The 25,826-nt window shown below is 48.5% G+C and overlaps 1 protein-coding gene across 2 annotated transcripts in view; it reads right to left on the reverse strand.

Moving 5' to 3' along the window:
- The window catches only part of LOC115138729 (alpha-(1,6)-fucosyltransferase-like), a 177,964-nt gene that overhangs the window by 95,845 nt on the left and 56,293 nt on the right, over nt 1–25,826 (reverse strand). For both annotated transcript variants that reach the window (XM_065025806.1, XM_065025805.1), the window contains one exon: nt 21,997–22,052. The gene's annotated coding sequence lies outside the window, so the exon portion shown is untranslated. The remainder of the gene's footprint in view (nt 1–21,996; nt 22,053–25,826) is intronic.

Raw genomic sequence — 25,826 nt, forward strand, 5'->3', positions numbered from 1 at the left:
GTGGTATTCTGAAATTAATGTCGGAGAATATAACACATTAGATCTGGATAAAGATAATACAAAGAAAATAAAATGTTTTCATCATCTTTGAAATGCAAGAGAAAGGTCACAATGTACTATTCCAGGTTAGGCACAATTACAGATTTTGGCTACTAGATGGCAGCAGTGTATGTAAAAAGTTTTAAACAGATCCAATGAACCATTGCATTTCTTTTAAAAATGTTGTATAAAGTCTGCCCAAATGTGCATAACTGGTTTATTAATACATTTTCAAGTGCATAACTGTGCACTCTCCTCAAACAATAGCATGGTATTATTTCACTGTAATAGCTACTGTAAATTGCAGTTAGATGAACAAGAATTTAAGATTTCTTCCCATATCAGATATGTCTATGTCCTGGAAAATATTCTTGTTACTTACAACCTCATGCTAATCACATTAGCCTATGTTAGCTCAACTGTCCCGCGGGGCAGACACTGATCCTGTAGAGGTTCAAATGTGCCTCAGATCAAAGCTGTGAGATTTTCCAACTGAAAAATTCCATGAACTTGTACTGATACTAATGTCCACATACTTCCAGTCAGAAAAGGCTGATTCATTCTATTTCAACCAGAGACAAACTGTTTATCTCATGATGTTCTCTCCAACTGCTTGGACATGATCCTTCGCTTGTTGGCTAGCACATGACACATGTTCTAATTTACCTCTCTGGTATTGAAAACGCTGTAAACACTTACTGGAATTGTCCGATTGAATAAAGTCTAAACAATTCAGTGACATGTTATCATGTATAAATGTCACTATTTTTTCAAAGTCGATGAAGTATTACAAGAGAGTTAGTACTGCTGAGGGAAAAGACACTACGTGTTACACGCACGCACACACACACACACACACACACACACACACACACACACACACACACACACACACCATCTGCTTTCCTCCAGTAAACCTATGTTCAAGAGCCAAGTGTTCTTCACTCTCACCTCTGAGAATCTCACCCCCACACACACACCTTTTATTCCCTACTCTCAGCACCTACACACAGACCGTTTATTCCCTACTCTCAGCACCTACACACAGACTGTTTATTCCCTACTCTCAGCACCTACACACACACCTTTTATTCCCTACTCTCAGCACCTACACACATACCCTTTATTCCCTACTCTCAGCACCTACACACAGACCGTGTATTCCCTACTCTCAGCACCTACACACACACAGACCTTTAATTCCCTACTCTCAGCACCTACACACACACAGACCCTTTATTCCCTACTCTCAGCACCTACACACAGACCCTTTATTCCCTACTCTCAGCACCTACACACACAGACCCTTTATTCCCTACTCTCAGCACCTACACACAGACTGTTTATTCCCTACTCTCAGCACCTACACACAGACCGTTTATTCCCTACTCTCAGCAGCTACACACACAGACCCTTTATTCCCTACTCTCAGCACCTACACACAGACCCTTTATTCCTTACTCTCAGCACCTACACACACAGACCCTTTATTCCCTACTCTCAGCACCTACACACAGACCCTTTATTCCCTACTCTCAGCACCTACACACAGACCCTTTATTCCCTACTCTCAGCACCTACACACACAGACCCTTTATTCCCTACTCTCAGCACCTACACACAGACTGTTTATTCCCTACTCTCAGCACCTACACACACAGACGGTTTATTCCCTACTCTCAGCACCTACACACAGACTGTTTATTCCCTACTCTCAGCACCTACACACACAGACCGTTTATTTCCTACTCTCAGCACCTACACACAGACCCTTTATTCCCTACTCTCAGCACCTACACACAGACCCTTTATTCCCTACTCTCAGCATCTACACACAGACCCTTTATTCCCTACTCTCAGCACCTACACACAGACTGTTTATTCCCTACTCTCAGCACCTACACACACAGACCCTTTATTCCCTACTCTCAGCACCTACACACACAGACCCTTTATTCCCTAATCTCAGCACCTACACACAGACTGTTTATTCCCTACTCTCAGCACCTACACACAGACTGTTTATTCCCTACTCTCAGCACCTACACACACAGACCCTTTATTCCCTACTCTCAGCACCTATACACACAGACCCTTTATTCCCTACTCTCAGCACCTACACACACAGACCCTTTATTCCCTACTCTCAGCACCTACACACAGACTGTTTATTCCCTACTCTCAGCAGCTACACACAGACTGTTTATTCCCTACTCTCAGCACCTATACACACAGACCCTTTATTCCCTACTCTCAGCACCTACACACACATTTTTTTTGTGGCTGATTGTACAAACTTTGTCATTCAATATGTGGTTCAATAATTTGTGTAATGTGACACCCTGTAATTTGTGTAAAGGTTATGTCGTAATAATGTCCTACCCTCTCCCCCTAAACGTCCTACTAATGTACTGGGTCTGAATAATCCCTCCTAACCCTGGGTGACTTTGGATAGAGGACAGGGACAAGCTTGAGAACGGAGATGGCAACTGTATCTCAACACATGATGTTGTAGTAATGATGTGTGTACAGGGTCGGTGTGTGTGTGTTGTTATAATGGTGTGTCTATGGGGACGGGGATGGTGTGTGTTGATATAATGGTGTGTCTATGGGGACGGGGTCGTGAGTGTTGATATAACGGTGAGTCTATGGGGACGGGGATGGTGAGTGTTGATATAATGGTGTGTCTATGGGGACGGGGATGGGACGTGAGTGTTGATATAATGGTGTGTCTATGGGGACGGGGATGGTGTGTGTTGATATAATGGTGTGTCTATGGGCACAGGGATGGTGTGTGTTGATATAATGGTGTGTCTATGGGGACGGGGATGGTGTGTGTTGTTATAATGGTGTGTCTATGGGCACGGGGATGGTGTGTGTTGATATAATGGTGTGTCTATGGGCACGGGATGGTGTGTGTTGTTATAATGGTGTGTCTATGGGGACGGGGATGGGGCGTGAGTGTTGATATAACGGTGTGTCTATGGGGACGGGGATGGGCGTGAGTGTTGTTATAATGGTGTGTCTATGGGGACGGGGATGGGCGTGAGTGTTGTTATAGTGGTGTGTCTATGGGGATGGGGATGGGCATGAGTGGTGTGTCTATGGGGACGGGGATGGGCGTGAGTGTTGTTATAATGGTGTGTCTATGGGGACGGGGATGGGCATGAGTGGTGTGTCTATGGGGACGGGGATGGGGCGTGAGTGTTGTTATAATGGTGTTTCTATGGGGACGGGGATGGGCGTGAGTGTTGATATAATGGTGTGTCTATGGGGACGGGGATGGGACGTGAGTGTTGTTATAATGGTGTGTCTATGGGGACGGGGATGGGCGTGAGTGTTGATATAATGGTGTGTCTATGGGCACGGGGATGGTGTGTGTTGATATAATGGTGTGTCTATGGGCACGGGGATGGTGTGTGTTGTTATAATGGTGTGTCTATGGGGACGGGGATGGTGTGTGTTGTTATAATGGTGTGTCTATGGGCACGGGGATGGTGTGTGTTGATATAATGGTGTGTCTATGGGCACGGGGATGGGACGTGAGTGTTGTTATAATGGTGTGTCTATGGGGACGGGGATGGTGTGTGTTGTTATAATGGTGTGTCTATGGGCACGGGGATGGTGTGTGTTGATATAATGGTGTGTCTATGGGCACGGGGATGGGACGTGAGTGTTGTTATAATGGTGTGTCTATGGGGACGGGGATGGGACGTGAGTGTTGATATAATGCTGTGTCTATGGGGATGGGGATGGGCATGAGTGGTGTGTCTATGGGGACGGGGATGGGCGTGAGTGTTGTTATAATGGTGTGTCTATGGGGACGGGGATGGGCATGAGTGGTGTGTCTATGGGGACGGGGATGGGGCGTGAGTGTTGTTATAATGGTGTTTCTATGGGGACGGGGATGGGCGTGAGTGTTGATATAATGGTGTGTCTATGGGGACGGGGATGGGACGTGAGTGTTGTTATAATGGTGTGTCTATGGGGACGGGGATGGGCATGAGTGGTGTGTCTATGGGGACGGGGATGGGGCGTGAGTGTTGTTATAATGGTGTTTCTATGGGGACGGGGATGGGCGTGAGTGTTGATATAATTGTGTGTCTATGGGGACGGGGATGGGCGTGAGTGGTGTGTCTATGGGGACGGGGATGGGATGTGAGTGTTGTTATAATGGTGTGTCTATGGGGACGGGGATGGGGCGTGAGTGTTGATATAACGGTGTGTCTATGGGGACGGGGATGGGCGTGAGTGTTGTTATAATGGTGTGTCTATGGGGACGGTGATGGGCGTGAGTGTTGTTATAATGGTGTTTCTATGGGGACGGGGATGGACGTGAGTGTTGATATAATGGTGTGTCTATGGGGACGGGGATGGGACGTGAGTGTTGTTATAATGGTGTGTCTATGGGGACGGGGATGGGGCGTGAGTGTTGATATAACGGTGTGTCTATGGGGACGGGGATGGGACGTGAGTGTTGATATAATGGTGTGTCTATGGGCACGGGGATGGTGTGTGTTGTTATAATGGTGTGTCTATGGGGACGGGGATGGTGTGTGTTGATATAATGGTGTGTCTATGGGGACGGGGATGGTGTGTGTTGATATAATGGTGTGTCTATGGGCACGGGGATGGGACGTGAGTGTTGTTATAATGGTGTTTCTATGGGGACGGGGATGGACGTGAGTGTTGATATAATGGTGTGTCTATGGGGACGGGGATGGGACGTGAGTGTTGATATAATGGTGTGTCTATGGGCACGGGGATGGGCGTGAGTGTTGTTATAATGGTGTGTCTATGGGGACGGGGATGGGCGTGAGTGTTGTTATAATGGTGTTTCTATGGGGACGGGGATGGACGTGAGTGTTGATATAATGGTGTGTCTATGGGGATGTTGTTATAATGGGATGGGCATGAGTGGTGTGTCTATGGGGATGGGGATGGGCGAGGGTGTGTCTATGGGGACGTGGTGTTGTTATAATGGTGTGTCTATGGGGACGGGGATGGGCATGAGTGGTGTGTCTATGGGGACGGGGATGGGGGCGTGAGTGTTGTTATAATGGTGTTTCTATGGGGACGGGGATGGGCGTGAGTGTTGATATAATGGTGTGTCTATGGGGACGGGGATGGGACGTGAGTGTTGTTATAATGGTGTGTCTATGGGGACGGGGATGGGCGTGAGTGTTGATATAATGGTGTGTCTATGGGCACGGGGATGGTGTGTGTTGATATAATGGTGTGTCTATGGGCACGGGGATGGTGTGTGTTGTTATAATGGTGTGTCTATGGGGACGGGGATGGTGTGTGTTGTTATAATGGTGTGTCTATGGGCACGGGGATGGTGTGTGTTGATATAATGGTGTGTCTATGGGCACGGGGATGGGACGTGAGTGTTGTTATAATGGTGTGTCTATGGGGACGGGGATGGGACGTGAGTGTTGATATAATGCTGTGTCTATGGGGACGGGGATGGGACGTGAGTGTTGATATAATTGTGTGTCTATGGGGACGGGGATGGGCGTGAGTGGTGTGTCTATGGGGACGGGGATGGGATGTGAGTGTTGTTATAATGGTGTGTCTATGGGGACGGGGATGGGGCGTGAGTGTTGATATAACGGTGTGTCTATGGGGACGGGGATGGGCGTGAGTGTTGTTATAATGGTGTGTCTATGGGGACGGTGATGGGCGTGAGTGTTGTTATAATGGTGTTTCTATGGGGACGGGGATGGACGTGAGTGTTGATATAATGGTGTGTCTATGGGGACGGGGATGGGACGTGAGTGTTGTTATAATGGTGTGTCTATGGGGATGGGGATGGGCGTGAGTGTTGTTATAATGGTGTGTCTATGGGGACGGGGATGGGACGTGAGTGTTGATATAATGGTGTGTCTATGGGCACGGGGATGGTGTGTGTTGTTATAATGGTGTGTCTATGGGGACGGGGATGGTGTGTGTTGATATAATGGTGTGTCTATGGGGACGGGGATGGTGTGTGTTGATATAATGGTGTGTCTATGGGCACGGGGATGGGACGTGAGTGTTGTTATAATGGTGTTTCTATGGGGACGGGGATGGACGTGAGTGTTGATATAATGGTGTGTCTATGGGGACGGGGATGGGACGTGAGTGTTGATATAATGGTGTGTCTATGGGCACGGGGATGGCGTGAGTGTTGTTGTAATGGTGTGTCTATGGGGACGGGGATGGGCGTGAGTGTTGTTATAATGGTGTTTCTATGGGGACGGGGATGGACGTGAGTGTTGATATAATGGTGTGTCTATGGGGACGGGGATGGGACGTGAGTGTTGTTATAATGGTGTGTCTATGGGGACGGGGATGGGCGTGAGTGTTGATATAATGGTGTGTCTATGGGGACGGGGATGGGACGTGAGTGTTGATATAATGGTGTGTCTATGGGCACGGGGATTGTGTGTGTTGTTATAATGGTGTGTCTATGGGGACGGGGATGGTGTGTGTTGATATAATGGTGTGTCTATGGGCACGGGATGGGACGTGAGTGTTGTTATAATGGTGTGTCTATGGGGACGGGGATGGGCGTGAGTGTTGATATAATGGTGTGTCTATGGGGACGGGATGGGGCGTGAGTGTTGATATAATGGTGTGTCTATGGGCACGGGGATGGTGTGTGTTGTTATAATGGTGTGTCTATGGGGACGGGGATGGTGTGTGTTGATATAATGGTGTGTCTATGGGGAAGGGGATGGTGTGTGTTGATATAATGGTGTGTCTATGGGCACGGGGATGGTGTGTGTTGTTATAATGGTGTGTCTATGGGGACGGGGATGGTGTGTGTTGTTATAATGGTGTGTCTATGGGCACGGGGATGGTGTGTGTTGATATAATGGTGTGTCTATGGGCACGGGGATGGGACGTGAGTGTTGTTATAATGGTGTGTCTATGGGGACGGGGATGGGCGTGAGTGGTGTGTCTATGGGGACGGGGATGGGATGTGAGTGTTGTTATAATGGTGTGTCTATGGGGACGGGGATGGGGCGTGAGTGTTGATATAACGGTGTGTCTATGGGGACGGGGATGGGCGTGAGTGTTGTTATAATGGTGTGTCTATGGGGACGGGGATGGGCGTGAGTGTTGTTATAATGGTGTGTCTATGGGGACGGGGATGGGCATGAGTGGTGTGTCTATGGGGACGGGGATGGGCGTGAGTGTTGTTATAATGGTGTGTCTATGGGGACGGTGATGGGCGTGAGTGGTGTGTCTATGGGGACGGGGATGGGGCGTGAGTGTTGTTATAATGGTGTTTCTATGGGGACGGGGATGGGCGTGAGTGTTGATATAATTGTGTGTCTATGGGGACGGGGATGGGCGTGAGTGGTGTGTCTATGGGGACGGGGATGGGATGTGAGTGTTGTTATAATGGTGTGTCTATGGGGACGGGGATGGGGCGTGAGTGTTGATATAACGGTGTGTCTATGGGGACGGGGATGGGCGTGAGTGTTGTTATAATGGTGTGTCTATGGGGACGGTGATGGGCGTGAGTGTTGTTATAATGGTGTTTCTATGGGGACGGGATGGACGTGAGTGTTGATATAATGGTGTGTCTATGGGGACGGGGATGGGACGTGAGTGTTGTTATAATGGTGTGTCTATGGGGACGGGGATGGGGCGTGAGTGTTGATATAACGGTGTGTCTATGGGGACGGGGATGGGACGTGAGTGTTGATATAATGGTGTGTCTATGGGCACGGGATGGTGTGTGTTGTTATAATGGTGTGTCTATGGGGACGGGGATGGTGTGTGTTGATATAATGGTGTGTCTATGGGGACGGGGATGGTGTGTGTTGATATAATGGTGTGTCTATGGGCACGGGGATGGGACGTGAGTGTTGTTATAATGGTGTTTCTATGGGGACGGGGATGGACGTGAGTGTTGATATAATGGTGTGTCTATGGGGACGGGGATGGGACGTGAGTGTTGATATAATGGTGTGTCTATGGGCACGGGGATGGGCGTGAGTGTTGTTATAATGGTGTGTCTATGGGGACGGGGATGGGCGTGAGTGTTGTTATAATGGTGTTTCTATGGGGACGGGGATGGACGTGAGTGTTGATATAATGGTGTGTCTATGGGGACGGGGATGGGCGTGAGTGTTGTTATAATGGTGTGTCTATGGGGACGGGGATGGGCGTGAGTGTTGTTATAATGGTGTGTCTATGGGGATGGGGATGGGCATGAGTGGTGTGTCTATGGGGAATGGTGTTGTTATAATGGTGTGTCTATGGGGACGGGGATGGGCATGAGTGGTGTGTCTATGGGGACGGGATGGGGCGTGAGTGTTGTTATAATGGTGTTTCTATGGGGACGGGGATGGGCGTGAGTGTTGATATAATGGTGTGTCTATGGGGACGGGGATGGGACGTGAGTGTTGTTATAATGGTGTGTCTATGGGGACGGGGATGGGCGTGAGTGTTGATATAATGGTGTGTCTATGGGCACGGGGATGGTGTGTGTTGATATAATGGTGTGTCTATGGGCACGGGGATGGTGTGTGTTGTTATAATGGTGTGTCTATGGGGACGGGGATGGTGTGTGTTGTTATAATGGTGTGTCTATGGGCACGGGGATGGTGTGTGTTGATATAATGGTGTGTCTATGGGCACGGGGATGGGACGTGAGTGTTGTTATAATGGTGTGTCTATGGGGACGGGGATGGGACGTGAGTGTTGATATAATGCTGTGTCTATGGGGACGGGGATGGGACGTGAGTGTTGATATAATTGTGTGTCTATGGGGACGGGGATGGGCGTGAGTGGTGTGTCTATGGGGACGGGGATGGGATGTGAGTGTTGTTATAATGGTGTGTCTATGGGGACGGGGATGGGGCGTGAGTGTTGATATAACGGTGTGTCTATGGGGACGGGATGGGCGTGAGTGTTGTTATAATGGTGTGTCTATGGGGACGGTGATGGGCGTGAGTGTTGTTATAATGGTGTTTCTATGGGGACGGGGATGGACGTGAGTGTTGATATAATGGTGTGTCTATGGGGACGGGGATGGGACGTGAGTGTTGTTATAATGGTGTGTCTATGGGGATGGGGATGGGCGTGAGTGTTGTTATAATGGTGTGTCTATGGGGACGGGGATGGGACGTGAGTGTTGATATAATGGTGTGTCTATGGGCACGGGGATGGTGTGTGTTGTTATAATGGTGTGTCTATGGGGACGGGATGGTGTGTGTTGATATAATGGTGTGTCTATGGGGACGGGGATGGTGTGTGTTGATATAATGGTGTGTCTATGGGCACGGGATGGGACGTGAGTGTTGTTATAATGGTGTTTCTATGGGGACGGGGATGGACGTGAGTGTTGATATAATGGTGTGTCTATGGGGACGGGGATGGGACGTGAGTGTTGATATAATGGTGTGTCTATGGGCACGGGGATGGGCGTGAGTGTTGTTATAATGGTGTGTCTATGGGGACGGGGATGGGCGTGAGTGTTGTTATAATGGTGTTTCTATGGGGACGGGGATGGACGTGAGTGTTGATATAATGGTGTGTCTATGGGGACGGGGATGGGACGTGAGTGTTGTTATAATGGTGTGTCTATGGGGACGGGGATGGGCGTGAGTGTTGATATAATGGTGTGTCTATGGGGACGGGGATGGGACGTGAGTGTTGATATAATGGTGTGTCTATGGGCACGGGGATTGTGTGTGTTGTTATAATGGTGTGTCTATGGGGACGGGGATGGTGTGTGTTGATATAATGGTGTGTCTATGGGCACGGGGATGGGACGTGAGTGTTGTTATAATGGTGTGTCTATGGGGACGGGGATGGGCGTGAGTGTTGATATAATGGTGTGTCTATGGGGACGGGGATGGGACGTGAGTGTTGATATAATGGTGTGTCTATGGGCACGGGGATGGTGTGTGTTGTTATAATGGTGTGTCTATGGGGACGGGGATGGTGTGTGTTGATATAATGGTGTGTCTATGGGGAAGGGGATGGTGTGTGTTGATATAATGGTGTGTCTATGGGCACGGGGATGGTGTGTGTTGTTATAATGGTGTGTCTATGGGGACGGGGATGGTGTGTGTTGTTATAATGGTGTGTCTATGGGCACGGGGATGGTGTGTGTTGATATAATGGTGTGTCTATGGGCACGGGGATGGGACGTGAGTGTTGTTATAATGGTGTGTCTATGGGGACGGGGATGGGCGTGAGTGGTGTGTCTATGGGGACGGGGATGGGATGTGTTGTTATAATGGTGTGTCTATGGGGACGGGGATGGGGCGTGAGTGTTGATATAACGGTGTGTCTATGGGGACGGGGATGGGGCGTGAGTGTTGTTATAATGGTGTGTCTATGGGGACGGGATGGGCGTGAGTGTTGTTATAATGGTGTGTCTATGGGGACGGGGATGGGCATGAGTGGTGTGTCTATGGGGACGGGGATGGGCGTGAGTGTTGTTATAATGGTGTGTCTATGGGGACGGTGATGGGCGTGAGTGGTGTGTCTATGGGGACGGGGATGGGGCGTGTTGTTGTTATAATGGTGTTTCTATGGGGACGGGGATGGGCGTGAGTGTTGATATAATGGTGTGTCTATGGGGACGGGGATGGGCGTGAGTGGTGTGTCTATGGGGACGGGGATGGGATGTGAGTGTTGTTATAATGGTGTGTCTATGGGGACGGGGATGGGGCGTGAGTGTTGATATAACGGTGTGTCTATGGGGACGGGGATGGGCGTGAGTGTTGTTATAATGGTGTGTCTATGGGGACGGTGATGGGCGTGAGTGTTGTTATAATGGTGTGTTCTATGGGGACGGGGATGGACGTGAGTGTTGATATAATGGTGTGTCTATGGGGACGGGGATGGACGTGAGTGTTGTTATAATGGTGTGTCTATGGGGACGGGGATGGGGCGTGAGTGTTGATATAACGGTGTGTCTATGGGGACGGGGATGGGACGTGAGTGTTGATATAATGGTGTGTCTATGGGCACGGGGATGGTGTGTGTTGTTATAATGGTGTGTCTATGGGGACGGGGATGGTGTGTGTTGATATAATGGTGTGTCTATGGGGACGGGGATGGTGTGTGTTGATATAATGGTGTGTCTATGGGCACGGGGATGGGAATGAGTGTTGTTATAATGGTGTTTCTATGGGGACGGGGATGGACGTGAGTGTTGATATAATGGTGTGTCTATGGGGACGGGGATGGGACGTGAGTGTTGATATAATGGTGTGTCTATGGGCACGGGGATGGGCGTGAGTGTTGTTATAATGGTGTGTCTATGGGGACGGGGATTGTGTGTGTTGTTATAATGGTGTGTCTATGGGGACGGGGATGGTGTGTGTTGATATAATGGTGTGTCTATGGGCACGGGGATGGGCGTGAGTGTTGTTATAATGGTGTGTCTATGGGGACGGGGATGGGCGTGAGTGTTGATATAATGGTGTGTCTATGGGGACGGGGATGGGCACGTGGGTGTTGATATAATGGTGTGTCTATGGGGACATGGGGATGGTGTGTCTATGTTATAATAATGGTGTGTCTATGGGGACGGGGATGGTGTGTGTGTGATATAATGGTGTGTCTATGGGGAAGGGGATGGTGTGTGTTGATATAATGGTGTGTCTATGGGCACGGGATGGTGTGTGTTGTTATAATGGTGTGTCTATGGGGACGGGGATGGTGTGTGTTGTTATAATGGTGTGTCTATGGGCAACGGGGATGGTGTGTGTTGATATAATGGTGTGTCTATGGGGACGGGGATGGGACGTGAGTGTTGTTATAATGGTGTGTCTATGGGGACGGGGATGGGCGTTGATATGGTGTGTCTATGGGGACGGGGATGGGATGTGAGTGTTGTTATAATGGTGTGTCTATGGGGACGGGGATGGGGCGTGAGTGTTGATATAACGGTGTGTCTATGGGGACGGGGATGGGCGTGAGTGTTGTTATAATGGTGTGTCTATGGGGACGGGGATGGGCGTGAGTGTTGTTATAATGGTGTGTCTATGGGGACGGGGATGGGCATGAGTGGTGTGTCTATGGGGACGGGGATGGGCGTGAGTGTTGTTATAATGGTGTGTCTATGGGGACGGTGATGGGCGTGAGTGTTGTTATAATGGTGTTTCTATGGGGACGGGGATGGACGTGAGTGTTGATATAATGGTGTGTCTATGGGGATGGGGATGGGACGTGAGTGTTGTTATAATGGTGTGTCTATGGGGACGGGGATGGGACGTGAGTGTTGTTATAATGGTGTGTCTATGGGCACGGGGATGGTGTGTGTTGTTATAATGGTGTGTCTATGGGGACGGGGATGGTGTGTGTTGATATAATGGTGTGTCTATGGGGACGGGGATGGTGTGTGTTGATATAATGGTGTGTCTATGGGCACGGGGATGGTGTGTGTTGTTATAATGGTGTGTCTATGGGTGTATGGGGATGGGCGTGAGTGTTGATATAATGGTGTGTCTATGGGGACGGGGATGGGACGTGAGTGTTGATATAATGGTGTGTCTATGGGCACGGGGATGGTGTGTGTTGATGTAATGGTGTGTCTATGGGGACGGGGATGGTGTGTGTTGATATAATGCTGTGTCTATGGGGACGGGGATGGTGAGTGTTGATATAATGCTGTGTCTATGGGGACGGGGATGGGGACTGTTGTTATAATGGTGTGTCTATGGGGACGGGGATGGTGAGTGTTGATATAATGCTGTGTCTATGGGGACGAGGATGGTGTGTGTTGATATAATGCTGTGTCTATGGGGACGGGGACGTGAGTGTTGTTATAATGGTGTGTCTATGGGGACGGGGATGGGGTGTGAGTGTTGTTATAATGGTGTGTCTATGGGGACGGGGATGGGACGTGAGTGTTGATATAATGCTGTGTCTATGGGGACGGGGATGGACGTGAGTGTTGTTATAATGGTGTGTCTATGAGGACGGGGATGGGACGTGAGTGTTGTTATAATGGTGTGTCTATGGGGACAGGGATGGTGAGTGTTGTTATAATGGTGTGTCTATGGGGACGGGGATGGGACGTGAGTGTTGTTATAATGGTGTGTCTATGGGGACGGGGATGGTGAGTGTTGATATAATGGTGTGTCTATGGGGACGGGGATGGGACGTGAGTGTTGATATAATGCTGTGTCTATGGGGACGGGGACGTGAGTGTTGATATAATGGTGTGTCTATGGGGACGGGGATGGGACGTGAGTGTTGATATAATGGTGTGTCTATGGGGACGGGGATGGGCGTGAGTGGTGTGTCTATGGGGACGGGGATGGGATGTGAGTGTTGTTATAATGGTGTGTCTATGGGGACGGGGATGGGCGTGAGTGTTGATATAACGGTGTGTCTATGGGGACGGGGATGGGCGTGAGTGTTGTTATAATGGTGTGTCTATGGGGACGGGGATGGCGTGAGTGTTGTTATAATGGTGTGTCTATGGGGACGGGGATGGGCATGAGTGGTGTGTCTATGGGGACGGGGATGGGCGTGAGTGTTGTTATAATGGTGTGTCTATGGGGACGGTGATGGGCGTGAGTGGTGTCTATGGGGACGGGGATGGGGCGTGAGTGTTGTTATAATGGTGTTTCTATGGGGACGGGGATGGGCGTGAGTGTTGTTATAATGGTGTGTCTATGGGGACGGGGATGGGCGTGAGTGGTGTGTCTATGGGGACGGGGATGGGATGTGAGTGTTGTTATAATGGTGTGTCTATGGGGACGGGGATGGGCGTGAGTGTTGATATAATGGTGTGTCTATGGGGACGGGGATGGTGTGAGTTTTGTTATAATGGTGTGTCTATGGGGACGGGATGGGCGTGAGTGTTGTTATAATGGTGTTTCTATGGGGACGGGGATGGGCGTGAGTGTTGATATAATGGTGTGTCTATGGGGACGGGGATGGGGCGTGAGTGTTGATATAATGGTGTGTCTATGGGGACGGGGATGGGGCGTGAGTGTTGATATAATGGTGTGTCTATGGGGACGGGGATGGGACGTGTGTTGATATAATGGTGTGTCTATGGGGATGGGGATGGCGTGAGTGTTGTTATAATGGTGTGTCTATGGGGACGGGGATGGGGCGTGAGTGTTGATATAATGGTGTTCTATGGGGACGGGGATGGGACGAGTGTTGATATAATGGTGTGTCTATGGGGACGGGATGGTGTGTGTTGATATAATGGGTGTCTATGGGGACGGGGATGGTGTGTGTTGATATAATGGTGTGTCTATGGGGACGGGGATGGTGTGTGTTGATATAATGGTGTGTCTATGGGGACGGGGATGGGACGTGAGTGTTGATATAATGGTGTGTCTATGGGGACGGGGATGGACGTGAGTGTTGATATAATGGTGTGTCTATGGGGACGGGGATGGGACGTGAGTGTTGATATAATGGTGTGTCTATGGGGACGGGGATGGGCGTGAGTGTTGTTATAATGGTGTGTCTATGGGGACGGGGATGGTGTGTGTTGTTATAATGGTGTGTCTATGGGGACGGGGATGGTGTGTGTTGATATAATGGTGTGTCTATGGGGACGGGGATGGGACGTGAGTGTTGATATAATGCTGTGTCTATGGGGACGGGGATGGGCGTGAGTGTTGATATAATGGTGTGTCTATGGGGACGGGGATGGGACGTGAGTGTTGATATAATGGTGTGTCTATGGGGACGGGGATGGGCGTGAGTGGTGTGTCTATGGGGACGGGGATGGGACGTGAGTGTTGTTATAATGGTGTGTCTATGGGGACGGGGATGGGATGTGTGTGTTGTTATAATGGTGTGTCTATGGGGACGGGGATGGGCGTGAGTGTTGATATAACGTGTGTCTATGGGGACGGGGATGGGCGTGAGTGTTGTTATAATGGTGTGTCTATGGGGACGGGGATGGCGTGAGTGTTGTTATAATGGTGTGTCTATGGGGACGGGGATGGCGTGAGTGGTGTGTCTATGGATGGGCGTGAGTGTTGTTATAATGGTGTGTCTATGGGGACGGGGATGGGCGTGAGTGTTGTTATAATGGTGTTTCTATGGGGACGGGGATGGACGTGAGTGTTGATATAATGGTGTGTCTATGGGGACGGGATGGGCGTGAGTGTTGTTATAATGGTGTGTCTATGGGGACGGGGATGGGCGTGAGTGTTGTTATAATGGTGTGTCTATGGGGACGGGGATGGGACGTGAGTGTTGATATAATGGTGTGTCTATGGGGACGGGGATGGTGTGTGTTTGATATAATGGTGTGTCTATGGGGACGGGGGATGGTGGTGTTGTTATAATGGTGTGTATGGGGACGGGGATGGTGTGTGTTGATATAATGGTGTGTCTATGGGCACGGGGATGGTGTGTGTTGTTATAATGGTGTGTCTATGGGGACGGGGATGGGTGTGAGTGTTGATATAATGGTGTGTCTATGGGGACGGGGATGGGACGTGAGTGTTGATATAATGGTGTGTCTATGGGGACGGGGATGGTGAGTGTTGATATAATGCTGTGTCTATGGGGACGGGGATGGGACGTGAGTGTTGTTATAATGGTGTGTCTATGGGGACGGGGATGGTGAGTGTTGATATAATGCTGTGTCTATGGGGACGAGGATGGTGTGTGTTGATATAATGCTGTGTCTATGGGGACGGGGACGTGAGTGTTGATATAATGGTGTGTCTATGGGGACGGGGATGGGACGTGAGTGTTGTTATAATGGTGTGTGTATGGGGACGGGGATGGGGCGTGAGTGTTGTTATAATGGTGTGTCTATGGGGACGGGGATGGGCGTGAGTGTTGTTATAATGGTGTGTCTATGGGGACGGGGATGGGCGTGAGTGGTGTTATAATGGTGTGTCTATGGGGACGAGGATGGGCGTGAGTGTTGTTATAATGGTGTTTCTATGGGGACGGGGATGGACGTGAGTGTTGATATAATGGTGTTTCTATGGGGACGGGGATGGGGACGTGAGTGGTGTGTCTATGGGGACGGGGATGGGCGTGAGTGTTGATATAATGGTGTGTCTATGGGGACGGGGATGGGCGTGAGTGGTGTGTCTATGGGGATGGGGATGGTGTGTGTTGTTATAATGGTGTGTCTATGGGCACGGGGATGGTGAGTGTTGATATAATGCTGTGTCTATGGGGACGAGGATGGTGTGTGTTGATATAATGCTGTGTCTATGGGGACGGGGACGTGAGTGTTGATATAATGCTGTGTCTATGGGGACGGGGATGGACGTGAGTGTTGTTATAATGGTGTGTCTATGGGGACGGGGATGGGACGTGAGTGTTGTTATAATGGTGTGTCTATGGGGACAGGGATGGTGAGTGTTGTTATAATGGTGTGTCTATGGGGACGGGGATGGGACGTGAGTGTTGTTATAATGGTGTGTCTATGGGGACGGGGATGGTGAGTGTTGATATAATGGTGTGTCTATGGGGACGGGGATGGGACGTGAGTGTTGATATAATGCTGTGTCTATGGGGACGGGGACGTGAGTGTTGATATAATGGTGTGTCTATGGGGACGGGGATGGGACGTGAGTGTTGATATAATGGTGTGTCTATGGGGACGGGGATGGGCGTGAGTGGTGTGTCTATGGGGACGGGGATGGGACGTGAGTGTTGTTATAATGGTGTGTCTATGGGGACGGGGATGGTGTGTGTTGTTATAACGGTGTGTCTATGGGGACGGGGATGGGGCATGAGTGTTGATATAACGGTGTGTCTATGGGGACGGGGATGGGCGTGAGTGTTGTTATAATGGTGTGTCTATGGGGACGGGGATGGGCGTGAGTGTTGTTATAATGGTGTGTCTATGGGGACGGGGATGGGCGTGAGTGGTGTGTCTATGGGGACGGGGATGGGCGTGAGTGTTGTTATAATGGTGTGTCTATGGGGACGGGGATGGGCGTGAGTGTTGTTATAATGGTGTTTCTATGGGGACGGGGATGGACGTGAGTGTTGATATAATGGTGTGTCTATGGGGACGGGGATGGGACGTGAGTGTTGTTATAATGGTGTTTCTATGGGGACGGGGATGGGCGTGAGTGTTGTTATAATGGTGTGTCTATGGGGACGGGGAAGGGACGTGAGTGTTGATATAATGCTGTGTCTATGGGCACGGGGATGGTGTGTGTTGATATAATTGTGTGTCTATGGGGACGGGGATGGTGTGTGTTGTTATAATGGTGTGTCTATGGGGACGGGGATGGTGTGTGTTGATATAATGGTGTGTCTATGGGCACGGGGATGGTGTGTGTTGTTATAATGGTGTGTCTATGGGGACGGGGATGGGTGTGAGTGTTGATATAATGGTGTGTCTATGGGGACGGGATGGGACGTGAGTGTTGATATAATGGTGTGTCTATGGGGACGGGGATGGTGAGTGTTGATATAATGCTGTGTCTATGGGGACGGGGATGGGACGTGAGTGTTGTTATAATGGTGTGTCTATGGGGACGGGGATGGTGAGTGTTGATATAATGCTGTGTCTATGGGGACGAGGATGGTGTGTGTTGATATAATGCTGTGTCTATGGGGACGGGGACGTGAGTGTTGATATAATGGTGTGTCTATGGGGACGGGGATGGGACGTGAGTGTTGATATAATGGTGTGTCTATGGGGGGGATGGGGGCGTGAGTGGATGGTGTGTCTATGGGGACGGGGGATGAGTGTTGTTATAATGGTGTGTCTATGGGGACGGGGATGGGCGTGATGGTGTTATAATGGTGTGTCTGGGGACGAGGATGGGGAGTGTTGTTATAATGGTGTTTCTATGGGGACGGGGATGGTGTGAGTGTTGATATAATGGTGTTTCTATGGGGACGGGGATGGGCGTGAGTGTTGTTATAATGGTGTGTCTATGGGGACGGGGATGGGCGTGAGTGTTGTTATAATGGTGTGTCTATGGGGACGGGGGGCGTGATGGGTGTGTCTATGGGGATGGGGATGGTTGTTATAATGGTGTGTCTATGGGGACGGGATGGCGTGAGTGTTGATAATGGGGATGGGGATGAGTGTTGATATAATGGTGTGTCTATGGGGACGGGATGGCGTGAGTGTTGTTATAATGGTGTGTCTATGGGGACGGGATGGGCGTGAGTGTTGTTATAATGGTGTTTCTATGGGGACGGGGATGGACGTGAGTGTTGATATAATGGTGTTTCTATGGGGACGGGGATGGGACGTGAGTGTTGTTATAATGGTGTGTCTATGGGGACGGGGATGGGCGTGAGTGTTGATATAATGGTGTGTCTATGGGGACGGGGATGGGCGTGAGTGGTGTGTCTATGGGGATGGGGATGGTGTGTGTTGTTATAATGGTGTGTCTATGGGCACGGGGATGGTGAGTGTTGATATAATGCTGTGTCTATGGGGACGAGGATGGTGTGTGTTGATATAATGCTGTGTCTATGGGGACGGGGACGTGAGTGTTGATATAATGGTGTGTCTATGGGGACGGGGATGGGACGTGAGTGTTGTTATAATGGTGTGTCTATGGGGACGGGGATGGTGTGTGTTGATGTGGTGTGTCTATGGGGACGGGGATGGGACGTGAGTGTTGTTATAATGGTGTGTCTATGGTGGTGTCTATGGGGTCTACGGGGATGGTGTGTGTTGATATAATGGTGTGTCTATGGGGACGGGGATGGTGTGTGTTGTTATAATGGTGTGTCTATGGGGACGGGGATGGGCGTGAGTGTTGTTATAATGGTTATGGGACGGGGATGGGACTGTCTGTGTCTATGGGGACGGGGATGGTGTGTGTTGATATAATGGTGTGTCTATGGGGACGGGATGGTGACGGGATGGTGTGTGTTGTTATAATGGTGTGTCTATGGGGACGGGGATGGGACGTGATGTTGATATAATGGTGTGTCTATGGGGACGGGGATGATATGGGGCGTGAGTGTTGTTATAATGGTGGGGTGTCTATGGGGAGGGGATGGTGTGTGTGGTGTTGTATAATGGTGTGTCTATGGGGACGGGGATGGTGTGTGTTGTTATAATGGTGTGTCTATGGGGACGGGGATGGGCGTGAGTGTTGATATAATGGTGTGTCTATGGGGACGGGGATGGTGTGTGTTGATGTAATGGTGTGTCTATGGGGACGGGGATGGTGTGTGTTGATATAATGCTGTGTCTATGGGGACGGGGATGGTGTGTGTTGATATAATGGTGTGTCTATGGGGACGGGGATGGGACGTGAGTGTTGATATAATGGTGTGTCTATGGGCAAGGGGATGGTGTGTGTTGATATAATGGTGTGTCTATGGGGACGAGGATGGTGTGTGTTGTTATAATGGTGTGTCTATGGGGACGGGGATGGTGTGTGTTGTTATAATGGTGTGTCTATGGGGACGGGGATGGTGTGTGTTGTTATAATGGTGTGTCTATGGGGACGGGGACGGTGTGTGTTGATATAATGCTGTGTCTATGGGGACGGGGATGGTGAGTGTTGATATAATGCTGTGTCTATGGGGACGGGGATGGGGAGTGTTGTTATAATGGTGTGTCTATGGGGACGGGGATGGTGAGTGTTGATATAATGCTGTGTCTATGGGGACGGGGATGGTGAGTGTTGTTATAATGGTGTGTCTATGGGGACGGGGATGGTGAGTGTTGATATAATGGTGTGTCTATGGGGACGGGGATGGTGTGTGTTGATATAATGCTGTGTCTATGGGGACGGGGACGTGAGTTTTGATATAATGGTGTGTCTATGGGGATGGGGATGGGCGTGAGTGTTGTTATAAAGGTGTGTCTATGGGGACGGGGATGGACGTGAGTGTTGTTATAATGGTGTGTCTATGGGGACGGGGATGGTGAGTGTTGATATAATGCTGTGTCTATGGGGTCGAGGATGGTGTGTGTTGATATAATGCTGTGTCTATGGGGACGGGGACGTGAGTTTTGATATAATGGTGTGTCTATGGGGACGGGGATGGGACGTGAGTGTTGATATAATGGTGTGTCTATGGGGACGGGGATGGGTGTGAGTGGTGTGTCTATGGGGACGGGGATGGGACGTGAGTGTTGTTATAATGGTGTGTCTATGGGGACGGGGATGGGGCGTGAGTGTTGATATAACGGTGTGTCTATGGGGACGGGGATGGGCGTGAGTGTTGTTATAATGGTGTGTCTATGGGGACGGGGATGGGCGTGAGTGTTGTTATAATGGTGTGTCTATGGGGACGGGGATGGGCGTGAGTGGTGTGTCTATGGGGACGGGGATGGGCGTGAGTGTTGTTATAATGGTGTGTCTATGGGGACGGGGATGGGCGTGAGTGTTGTTACAATGTTGTGTCTATGGGGACGGGGATGGGCGTGAGTGGTGTGTCTATGGGGACGGGGATGGGCGTGAGTGTTTTTATAATGGTGTGTCTATGGGGACGGGGATGGGCGTGAGTGTTGTTGCTGCTGCTGCAGTCATTCTCCAGTTAGCTCAGTGAAAGATGCCTGAAAGATGAGCTGCATTTAGGCTGCTGTCTGTTTCTCTTTCTAAACCATTCTGCTTGACTTGGTACAATAGTCTGTTTCTGTTTCTGGCTAGGAGTGATGCTGCAAGGCTGTCTGTCTGTCTGTCTGTCTGTGTCTGTCTGTCTGTCTGTGTCTGTCTGTCTGTGTCTGTCTGTGTCTGTCTGTCTGTGTCTGTCTGTCTGTGTCTGTCTGTCTGTCTGTGTCTGTCTGTCTGTCTGTCTGTCTGTCTGTCTGTCTGTCTGTCTGTCTGTCTGTCTGTCTGTCTGTCTGTCTGTCTGTCTGTGTCTGTCTGTCTGTCTGTCTGTCTGTCTGTCTGTCTGTCTGTCTGTCTGTCTGCTGGCTGGCTGGCTGGCTGTCTGTTACTGCCTGTCTGTTACTGCCTGTCTGTTACTGCCTGGCTGGGTTCCCTGCCCTTAATAAGAACACAGCACTGGCATCCTCTATTATCATGAATAACACAACATCCCTTTGGAAGGACGGACGGCTTCTTGTGTCTCCTTGTGGTCACAGCAATGCTGCTCATTAGTGAGGGGACTACCTAAACTAGAGTAATACTGGTCAGGACAGGACAACACAGCAGTGATAGCAAATGCGTGTTCTGCCCAGCCCGGCTACATTCAGTTCAGTTCACCCCAGTTTATCTCAGTTCCGCCCATCCAAGCCTGCTCAATACACAAATGTCACATAGCCAGTAAAATTGTATAAACTACTGTGCAGCTGAGTTCTACAGCCCAATAAGAAAACCCAGATTTTACATGGTCACAAGCACACACAGGAAGCTTATATACAACCATAAAGGGCTTGGCCGGTAGGGATATCCTTGTCTCATTGCGCACTAGCAACTCCTGTGGCGGGCCAGGCGCAGTGCACGCTGAACAGGTTGCTAGGTGTATGGTGTTTCCTCCGACACATTGGTGCGGCTGGCTTCCGGGTTGGATGCGTGCTGTGTTAAGAAGCAGTGCGGCTTGGTTGGGTTGTGTTTCAGAGGACGCATGGCTCTCGACCTTCGTCTCTCCCGAGCCGGTACGGGAGTTGTAGTGATGAGACCAGACAGTAACTACTAACAATTGGATACCATGTTTTTGGGGAGAAAAAGGGGGTAAAAAAACAAAACAACCATAAAGTTTGTCACAGTAGGTTGGTGGCGCCTTACTTGGGGAGGATGGGCTTGTGGTAACGGCTGGAGTGGAATGAATGGAATGTTATCAAATACATCCAACACATAGTTTGATGCCATTCCATTCATTCAGTTCCAGCCATTATCATGAGCCGTCCTCCCCTCAGAAGCCTCCACTGGCCCAAATGATGATCTGTCCTTTACCTTCTGATCAAACATCCGTCTTAGTCCAACCATCCCAAACCCTGAAAGTATCCTCCATCCTAAAGGTCCAACCATCCCAAACCCTGAAAGTATCCTCCATCCTAAAGGTCCAACCATCCCAAACCCTGAAAGTATCCTCCATCCTAAAGGTGCTTACCTTTTTTTAGAAGCCTCACAGAATCCTCACTTGGGAATTCAGAGAACAACTTCTTCCTGTAAAAAAAAGATTAGGAAAGAAAATGATATTACCCACCATGATTTAGTCAGCGAGAACAAAGCTTTAAGACTTGAGTCATTTGTCATTTCCTTCAAGGTTATTTATCAAGCCAGGAGAGTGAGTGTGTGTGTGCGCGTGTGTGCGTACGTACGTGTGTGTGCGAGTGAGTGTTAGGTAGGGCTGTGGTGGTCATGAAATTTTGTCAGTCAGTGATTGTCATGCAAATAACTGCTGGTCTCATGGTAAATGACCATTCATTAACGAAAACATGTTTGGCATCTTCCACGCATAGCCTACCAGCCCCCGATGCAGACCTTTGGAACATCTACATTTTTTAAAAATGAATAAATCCATTTAATATAAACTATATCCATCACAATAAATCCATTATTAATTTTAGACAGGTCTAAAGAAACACGATGTGAAGAAAATGTAGCTCATGTCAGAAGAACAGAAAAGCATATTCTGAGTTGTCCTTATGTTAGGCCCTGATCTGGCTATGCCATATGGCTGTGGGCTACACTAGTTCAATTAGCAGATGAGATTTGCTCATAATTCCGGTGGCATTATTTGTATATTATTTTATATTAAGAAGAACACAATTGAACATAGCTGAATAAAATAAAAAGGATATTTTATCCAAATGATTTCCGAGGTAGCGCACATGCTTCTATTCTGTGTTGAGAGGTTGACAAAGAAACAGGTCCTTTACGACATGCTTCATTTAGAGTTATTTATTCAACTTTAATTGTGATAAAAACGTCAGGCTATTTTTTCAATTTTTTTTGTACATTCTAAGGCTGTATGATATGACTAGTGATGATTTGAAAAATGTTACATGAAAGGCATGAGCTCTGACCTGTTTCTTGCGCAGGCTGCACACACTTCATCAGTCTCTCATTCACTATCTGAAAGCACTTGATACTATTCTCACTCATCAGACTATTCTCAATTTAATCTAGTCTTTACATATAACCTGCCATGGTAAAAATCTGTCGTTCCGCCCCTGAACAAGGCAGTTAACCCATTGTTCCAAGGCAGTCATTGAAAATAAGAATGTGTTCTTAACTGTTCTTAACTGATTTGCCCAGTTTTGATCAGGTGGTATAATAACTCTAAATGTAGCCCATAGCCTATGTTTTGGTCAGGTGGTATAATAACTCTAAAAGTAGCCTATATGCCTGTATGTTTTGATCAGGTGGTATAATAACACTAAATGTAGCTTGCACTTTTTCTTCGATTAGTCTGCACACACTGGGCATCATTCACAAGTGACAATATTCTCACCCATCAGACTATTCTCAATTTAATCTTGTCTTTACAAATACTAAATAATATATAGTACCAGTCAAAAGTTTGGACCGACTCATTCAAGGGCTTTTCTTTATTTTTACTATTTTCTATATTGCAGTAGTGACGACATCAAAAGCATTAAATTACACATATGGAATCACGTAGTCACCAAAAAAGTGTTAAACTGTCACATTCGTCATAATGAGACCAAGGCACAGCGTGTGTAGATTTCCACATATTTTAATAAACTGAAACTCACTAAACAAAACAACAAAGAACAACCGAAACGTGACGCTATACAAAATAGTGCTGACAGGCAACTACACATAGTCAAGATCCCACACCAGAAAGTGGGGGAAAAAAGGCCTGCCTAAATATGATCCCCAATCAGAGACAACGATAAACAGCTGTCTCTGATTGGGAACCATATCAGGCCAACATAGACAAAACCCCTAGACATACAAAACCCCTAGACATACAAACCCCTAGACATACAAAACCCCTAGACATACAAAACCCCTAGACATACAAAACCCCTAGACATACAAAACCCATAGACATACAAAACCCATAGACATACAAAACCCCTAGACATACAAACCCCTAGACATACAAAACCCTTAGACATACAAATCCCTAGACATACAAAACCCCTAGACATACAAACCCCTAGACATACAAAACCCCTAGACATACAAACCCCTAGACATACAAACCCCTAGACATACAAAACCCATAGACATACAAAACCCCTAGACATACAAAACCCATAGACATACAAAACCCATAGACATACAAAACCCATAGACATACAAAACCCATAGACATACAAAACCCATAGACATACAAAACCCCTAGACATACAAAACCCATAGACATACAAAACCCATAGACATACAAAACCCCTAGACATACAACACTAGAGTACCCACCGTAGTCACACCCTGACCTAACCAAAATATATAGAAACAGAGATATCTAAGGTCAGGGCGTGACATAAACAAATCTATATATATTTTATATTATAGATTCTTCAAAGTAGCCACCCTTTGCGTGCATGTGTGTGTGTATTCAGCTTCAGACCCTCCCTGGCTGCACATCCATCCCATAATCCATGGTGACGGCTTAGAGCAGTGACACCCACACTCTCCTGCTGCCGTGGCGACAGGGCCAGGCCCAGGATGGATGCAAGCATCAGATGTAATTGGAGCCCATTAAGCAAGACTCAATCCCCAATGAATGATGCACACACACACACACACACACACGCGCTCAAACGCACACACGCACATACACGTATGCAAGCGTGCACACACAAGCGCGCACACACGCATGTATGAAGAAACACACACACACTAGCCCATAAGCACACACCCTCACACTCACACTCACAAAGGCCCACCCACACAATCACGGGCAGGCAAACAACGAATGCAAAACACACACACACACAGTTCGAGCAACCAAGGAATGCCGCAGCAGGCTGCTCTGAAATGACCTTGGCTGGTGGATCTAGTCGCAGAGATTCATTTCAACTTCCATTATCAGGAAAATAGTTCTAAGTTTACATTTAAGGCTTCCTATCTGAACCACACCACCCTAAATGACTTTGCCGATCAATAATTGCCCATTTTCTTTTCAATGTGGCTTTTCCCCGGAAAAACATACAAGCTTCCAAAAACAAATTGCGCTCACAATCTTCTGCGATCACAACTCTAATTTCCTCCAGAGCAGCGAGCGCTACCGTATAATTCCGTGCCTTACCTAGAAAAACAAAGGAATATATAATGCAGGCTCATTGAGGTCCAAGGGAATTGGGTTAGGGAGTTGAGACACACAAACACACACACACCCCAAGCACAACAACACAAATTGAGAGGTGAAGGAGAGAGACCAGAGATGTGTCTTTGTTTAATAAAAGAGCCTCATATGGAACAAATAAACACAACACACCTCGGCAGCAGCTGGCTCGGCAGCAGCTGGCTCAGCAGCGCTGGTTTCAATACTTCAACAGAGAGCTTTAGCTGGAAGGGAGGTAGTAGAAATGTAGCTTTCTCAGAAATCAATCCTAATTATCCTGGCTTCTGAAACCATAATGTGTAACAGGCAACCAATCCGACCTCAGGATAGAAAACAGATCACAGGAGGCTGCTGAGGGGAGGAACGGCTCATAATAATGGAATGGAGCAAATGGAATGACATCAAACACCTGGAAACCATGGAAACCATGAATCTGATGTATTTGATACCATTCCACTGATTCCTCTCCATTACCACAAGCCTGTTGTTGGTACTTAAGGTGAGACCAACCTCCTGTGAAACAGATAGATAACCAATCGACCTGTGGACTTCCCTGAGAAATGCAACAATCAACGCATCGCTTAAATGTACATTCAGGGTAATGAATTGGCAGGTATCTCAATTGAAAGTGTTTTTTAGTCTAGGAAAAGGTTTACAGCTGTAGGATCTTAATTTGG

The sequence above is a fragment of the Oncorhynchus nerka genome, linkage group LG12 (genome assembly GCF_034236695.1).
Source record: "Oncorhynchus nerka isolate Pitt River linkage group LG12, Oner_Uvic_2.0, whole genome shotgun sequence".
NCBI classification, from domain to species: Eukaryota; Metazoa; Chordata; class Actinopteri; order Salmoniformes; family Salmonidae; genus Oncorhynchus; species Oncorhynchus nerka.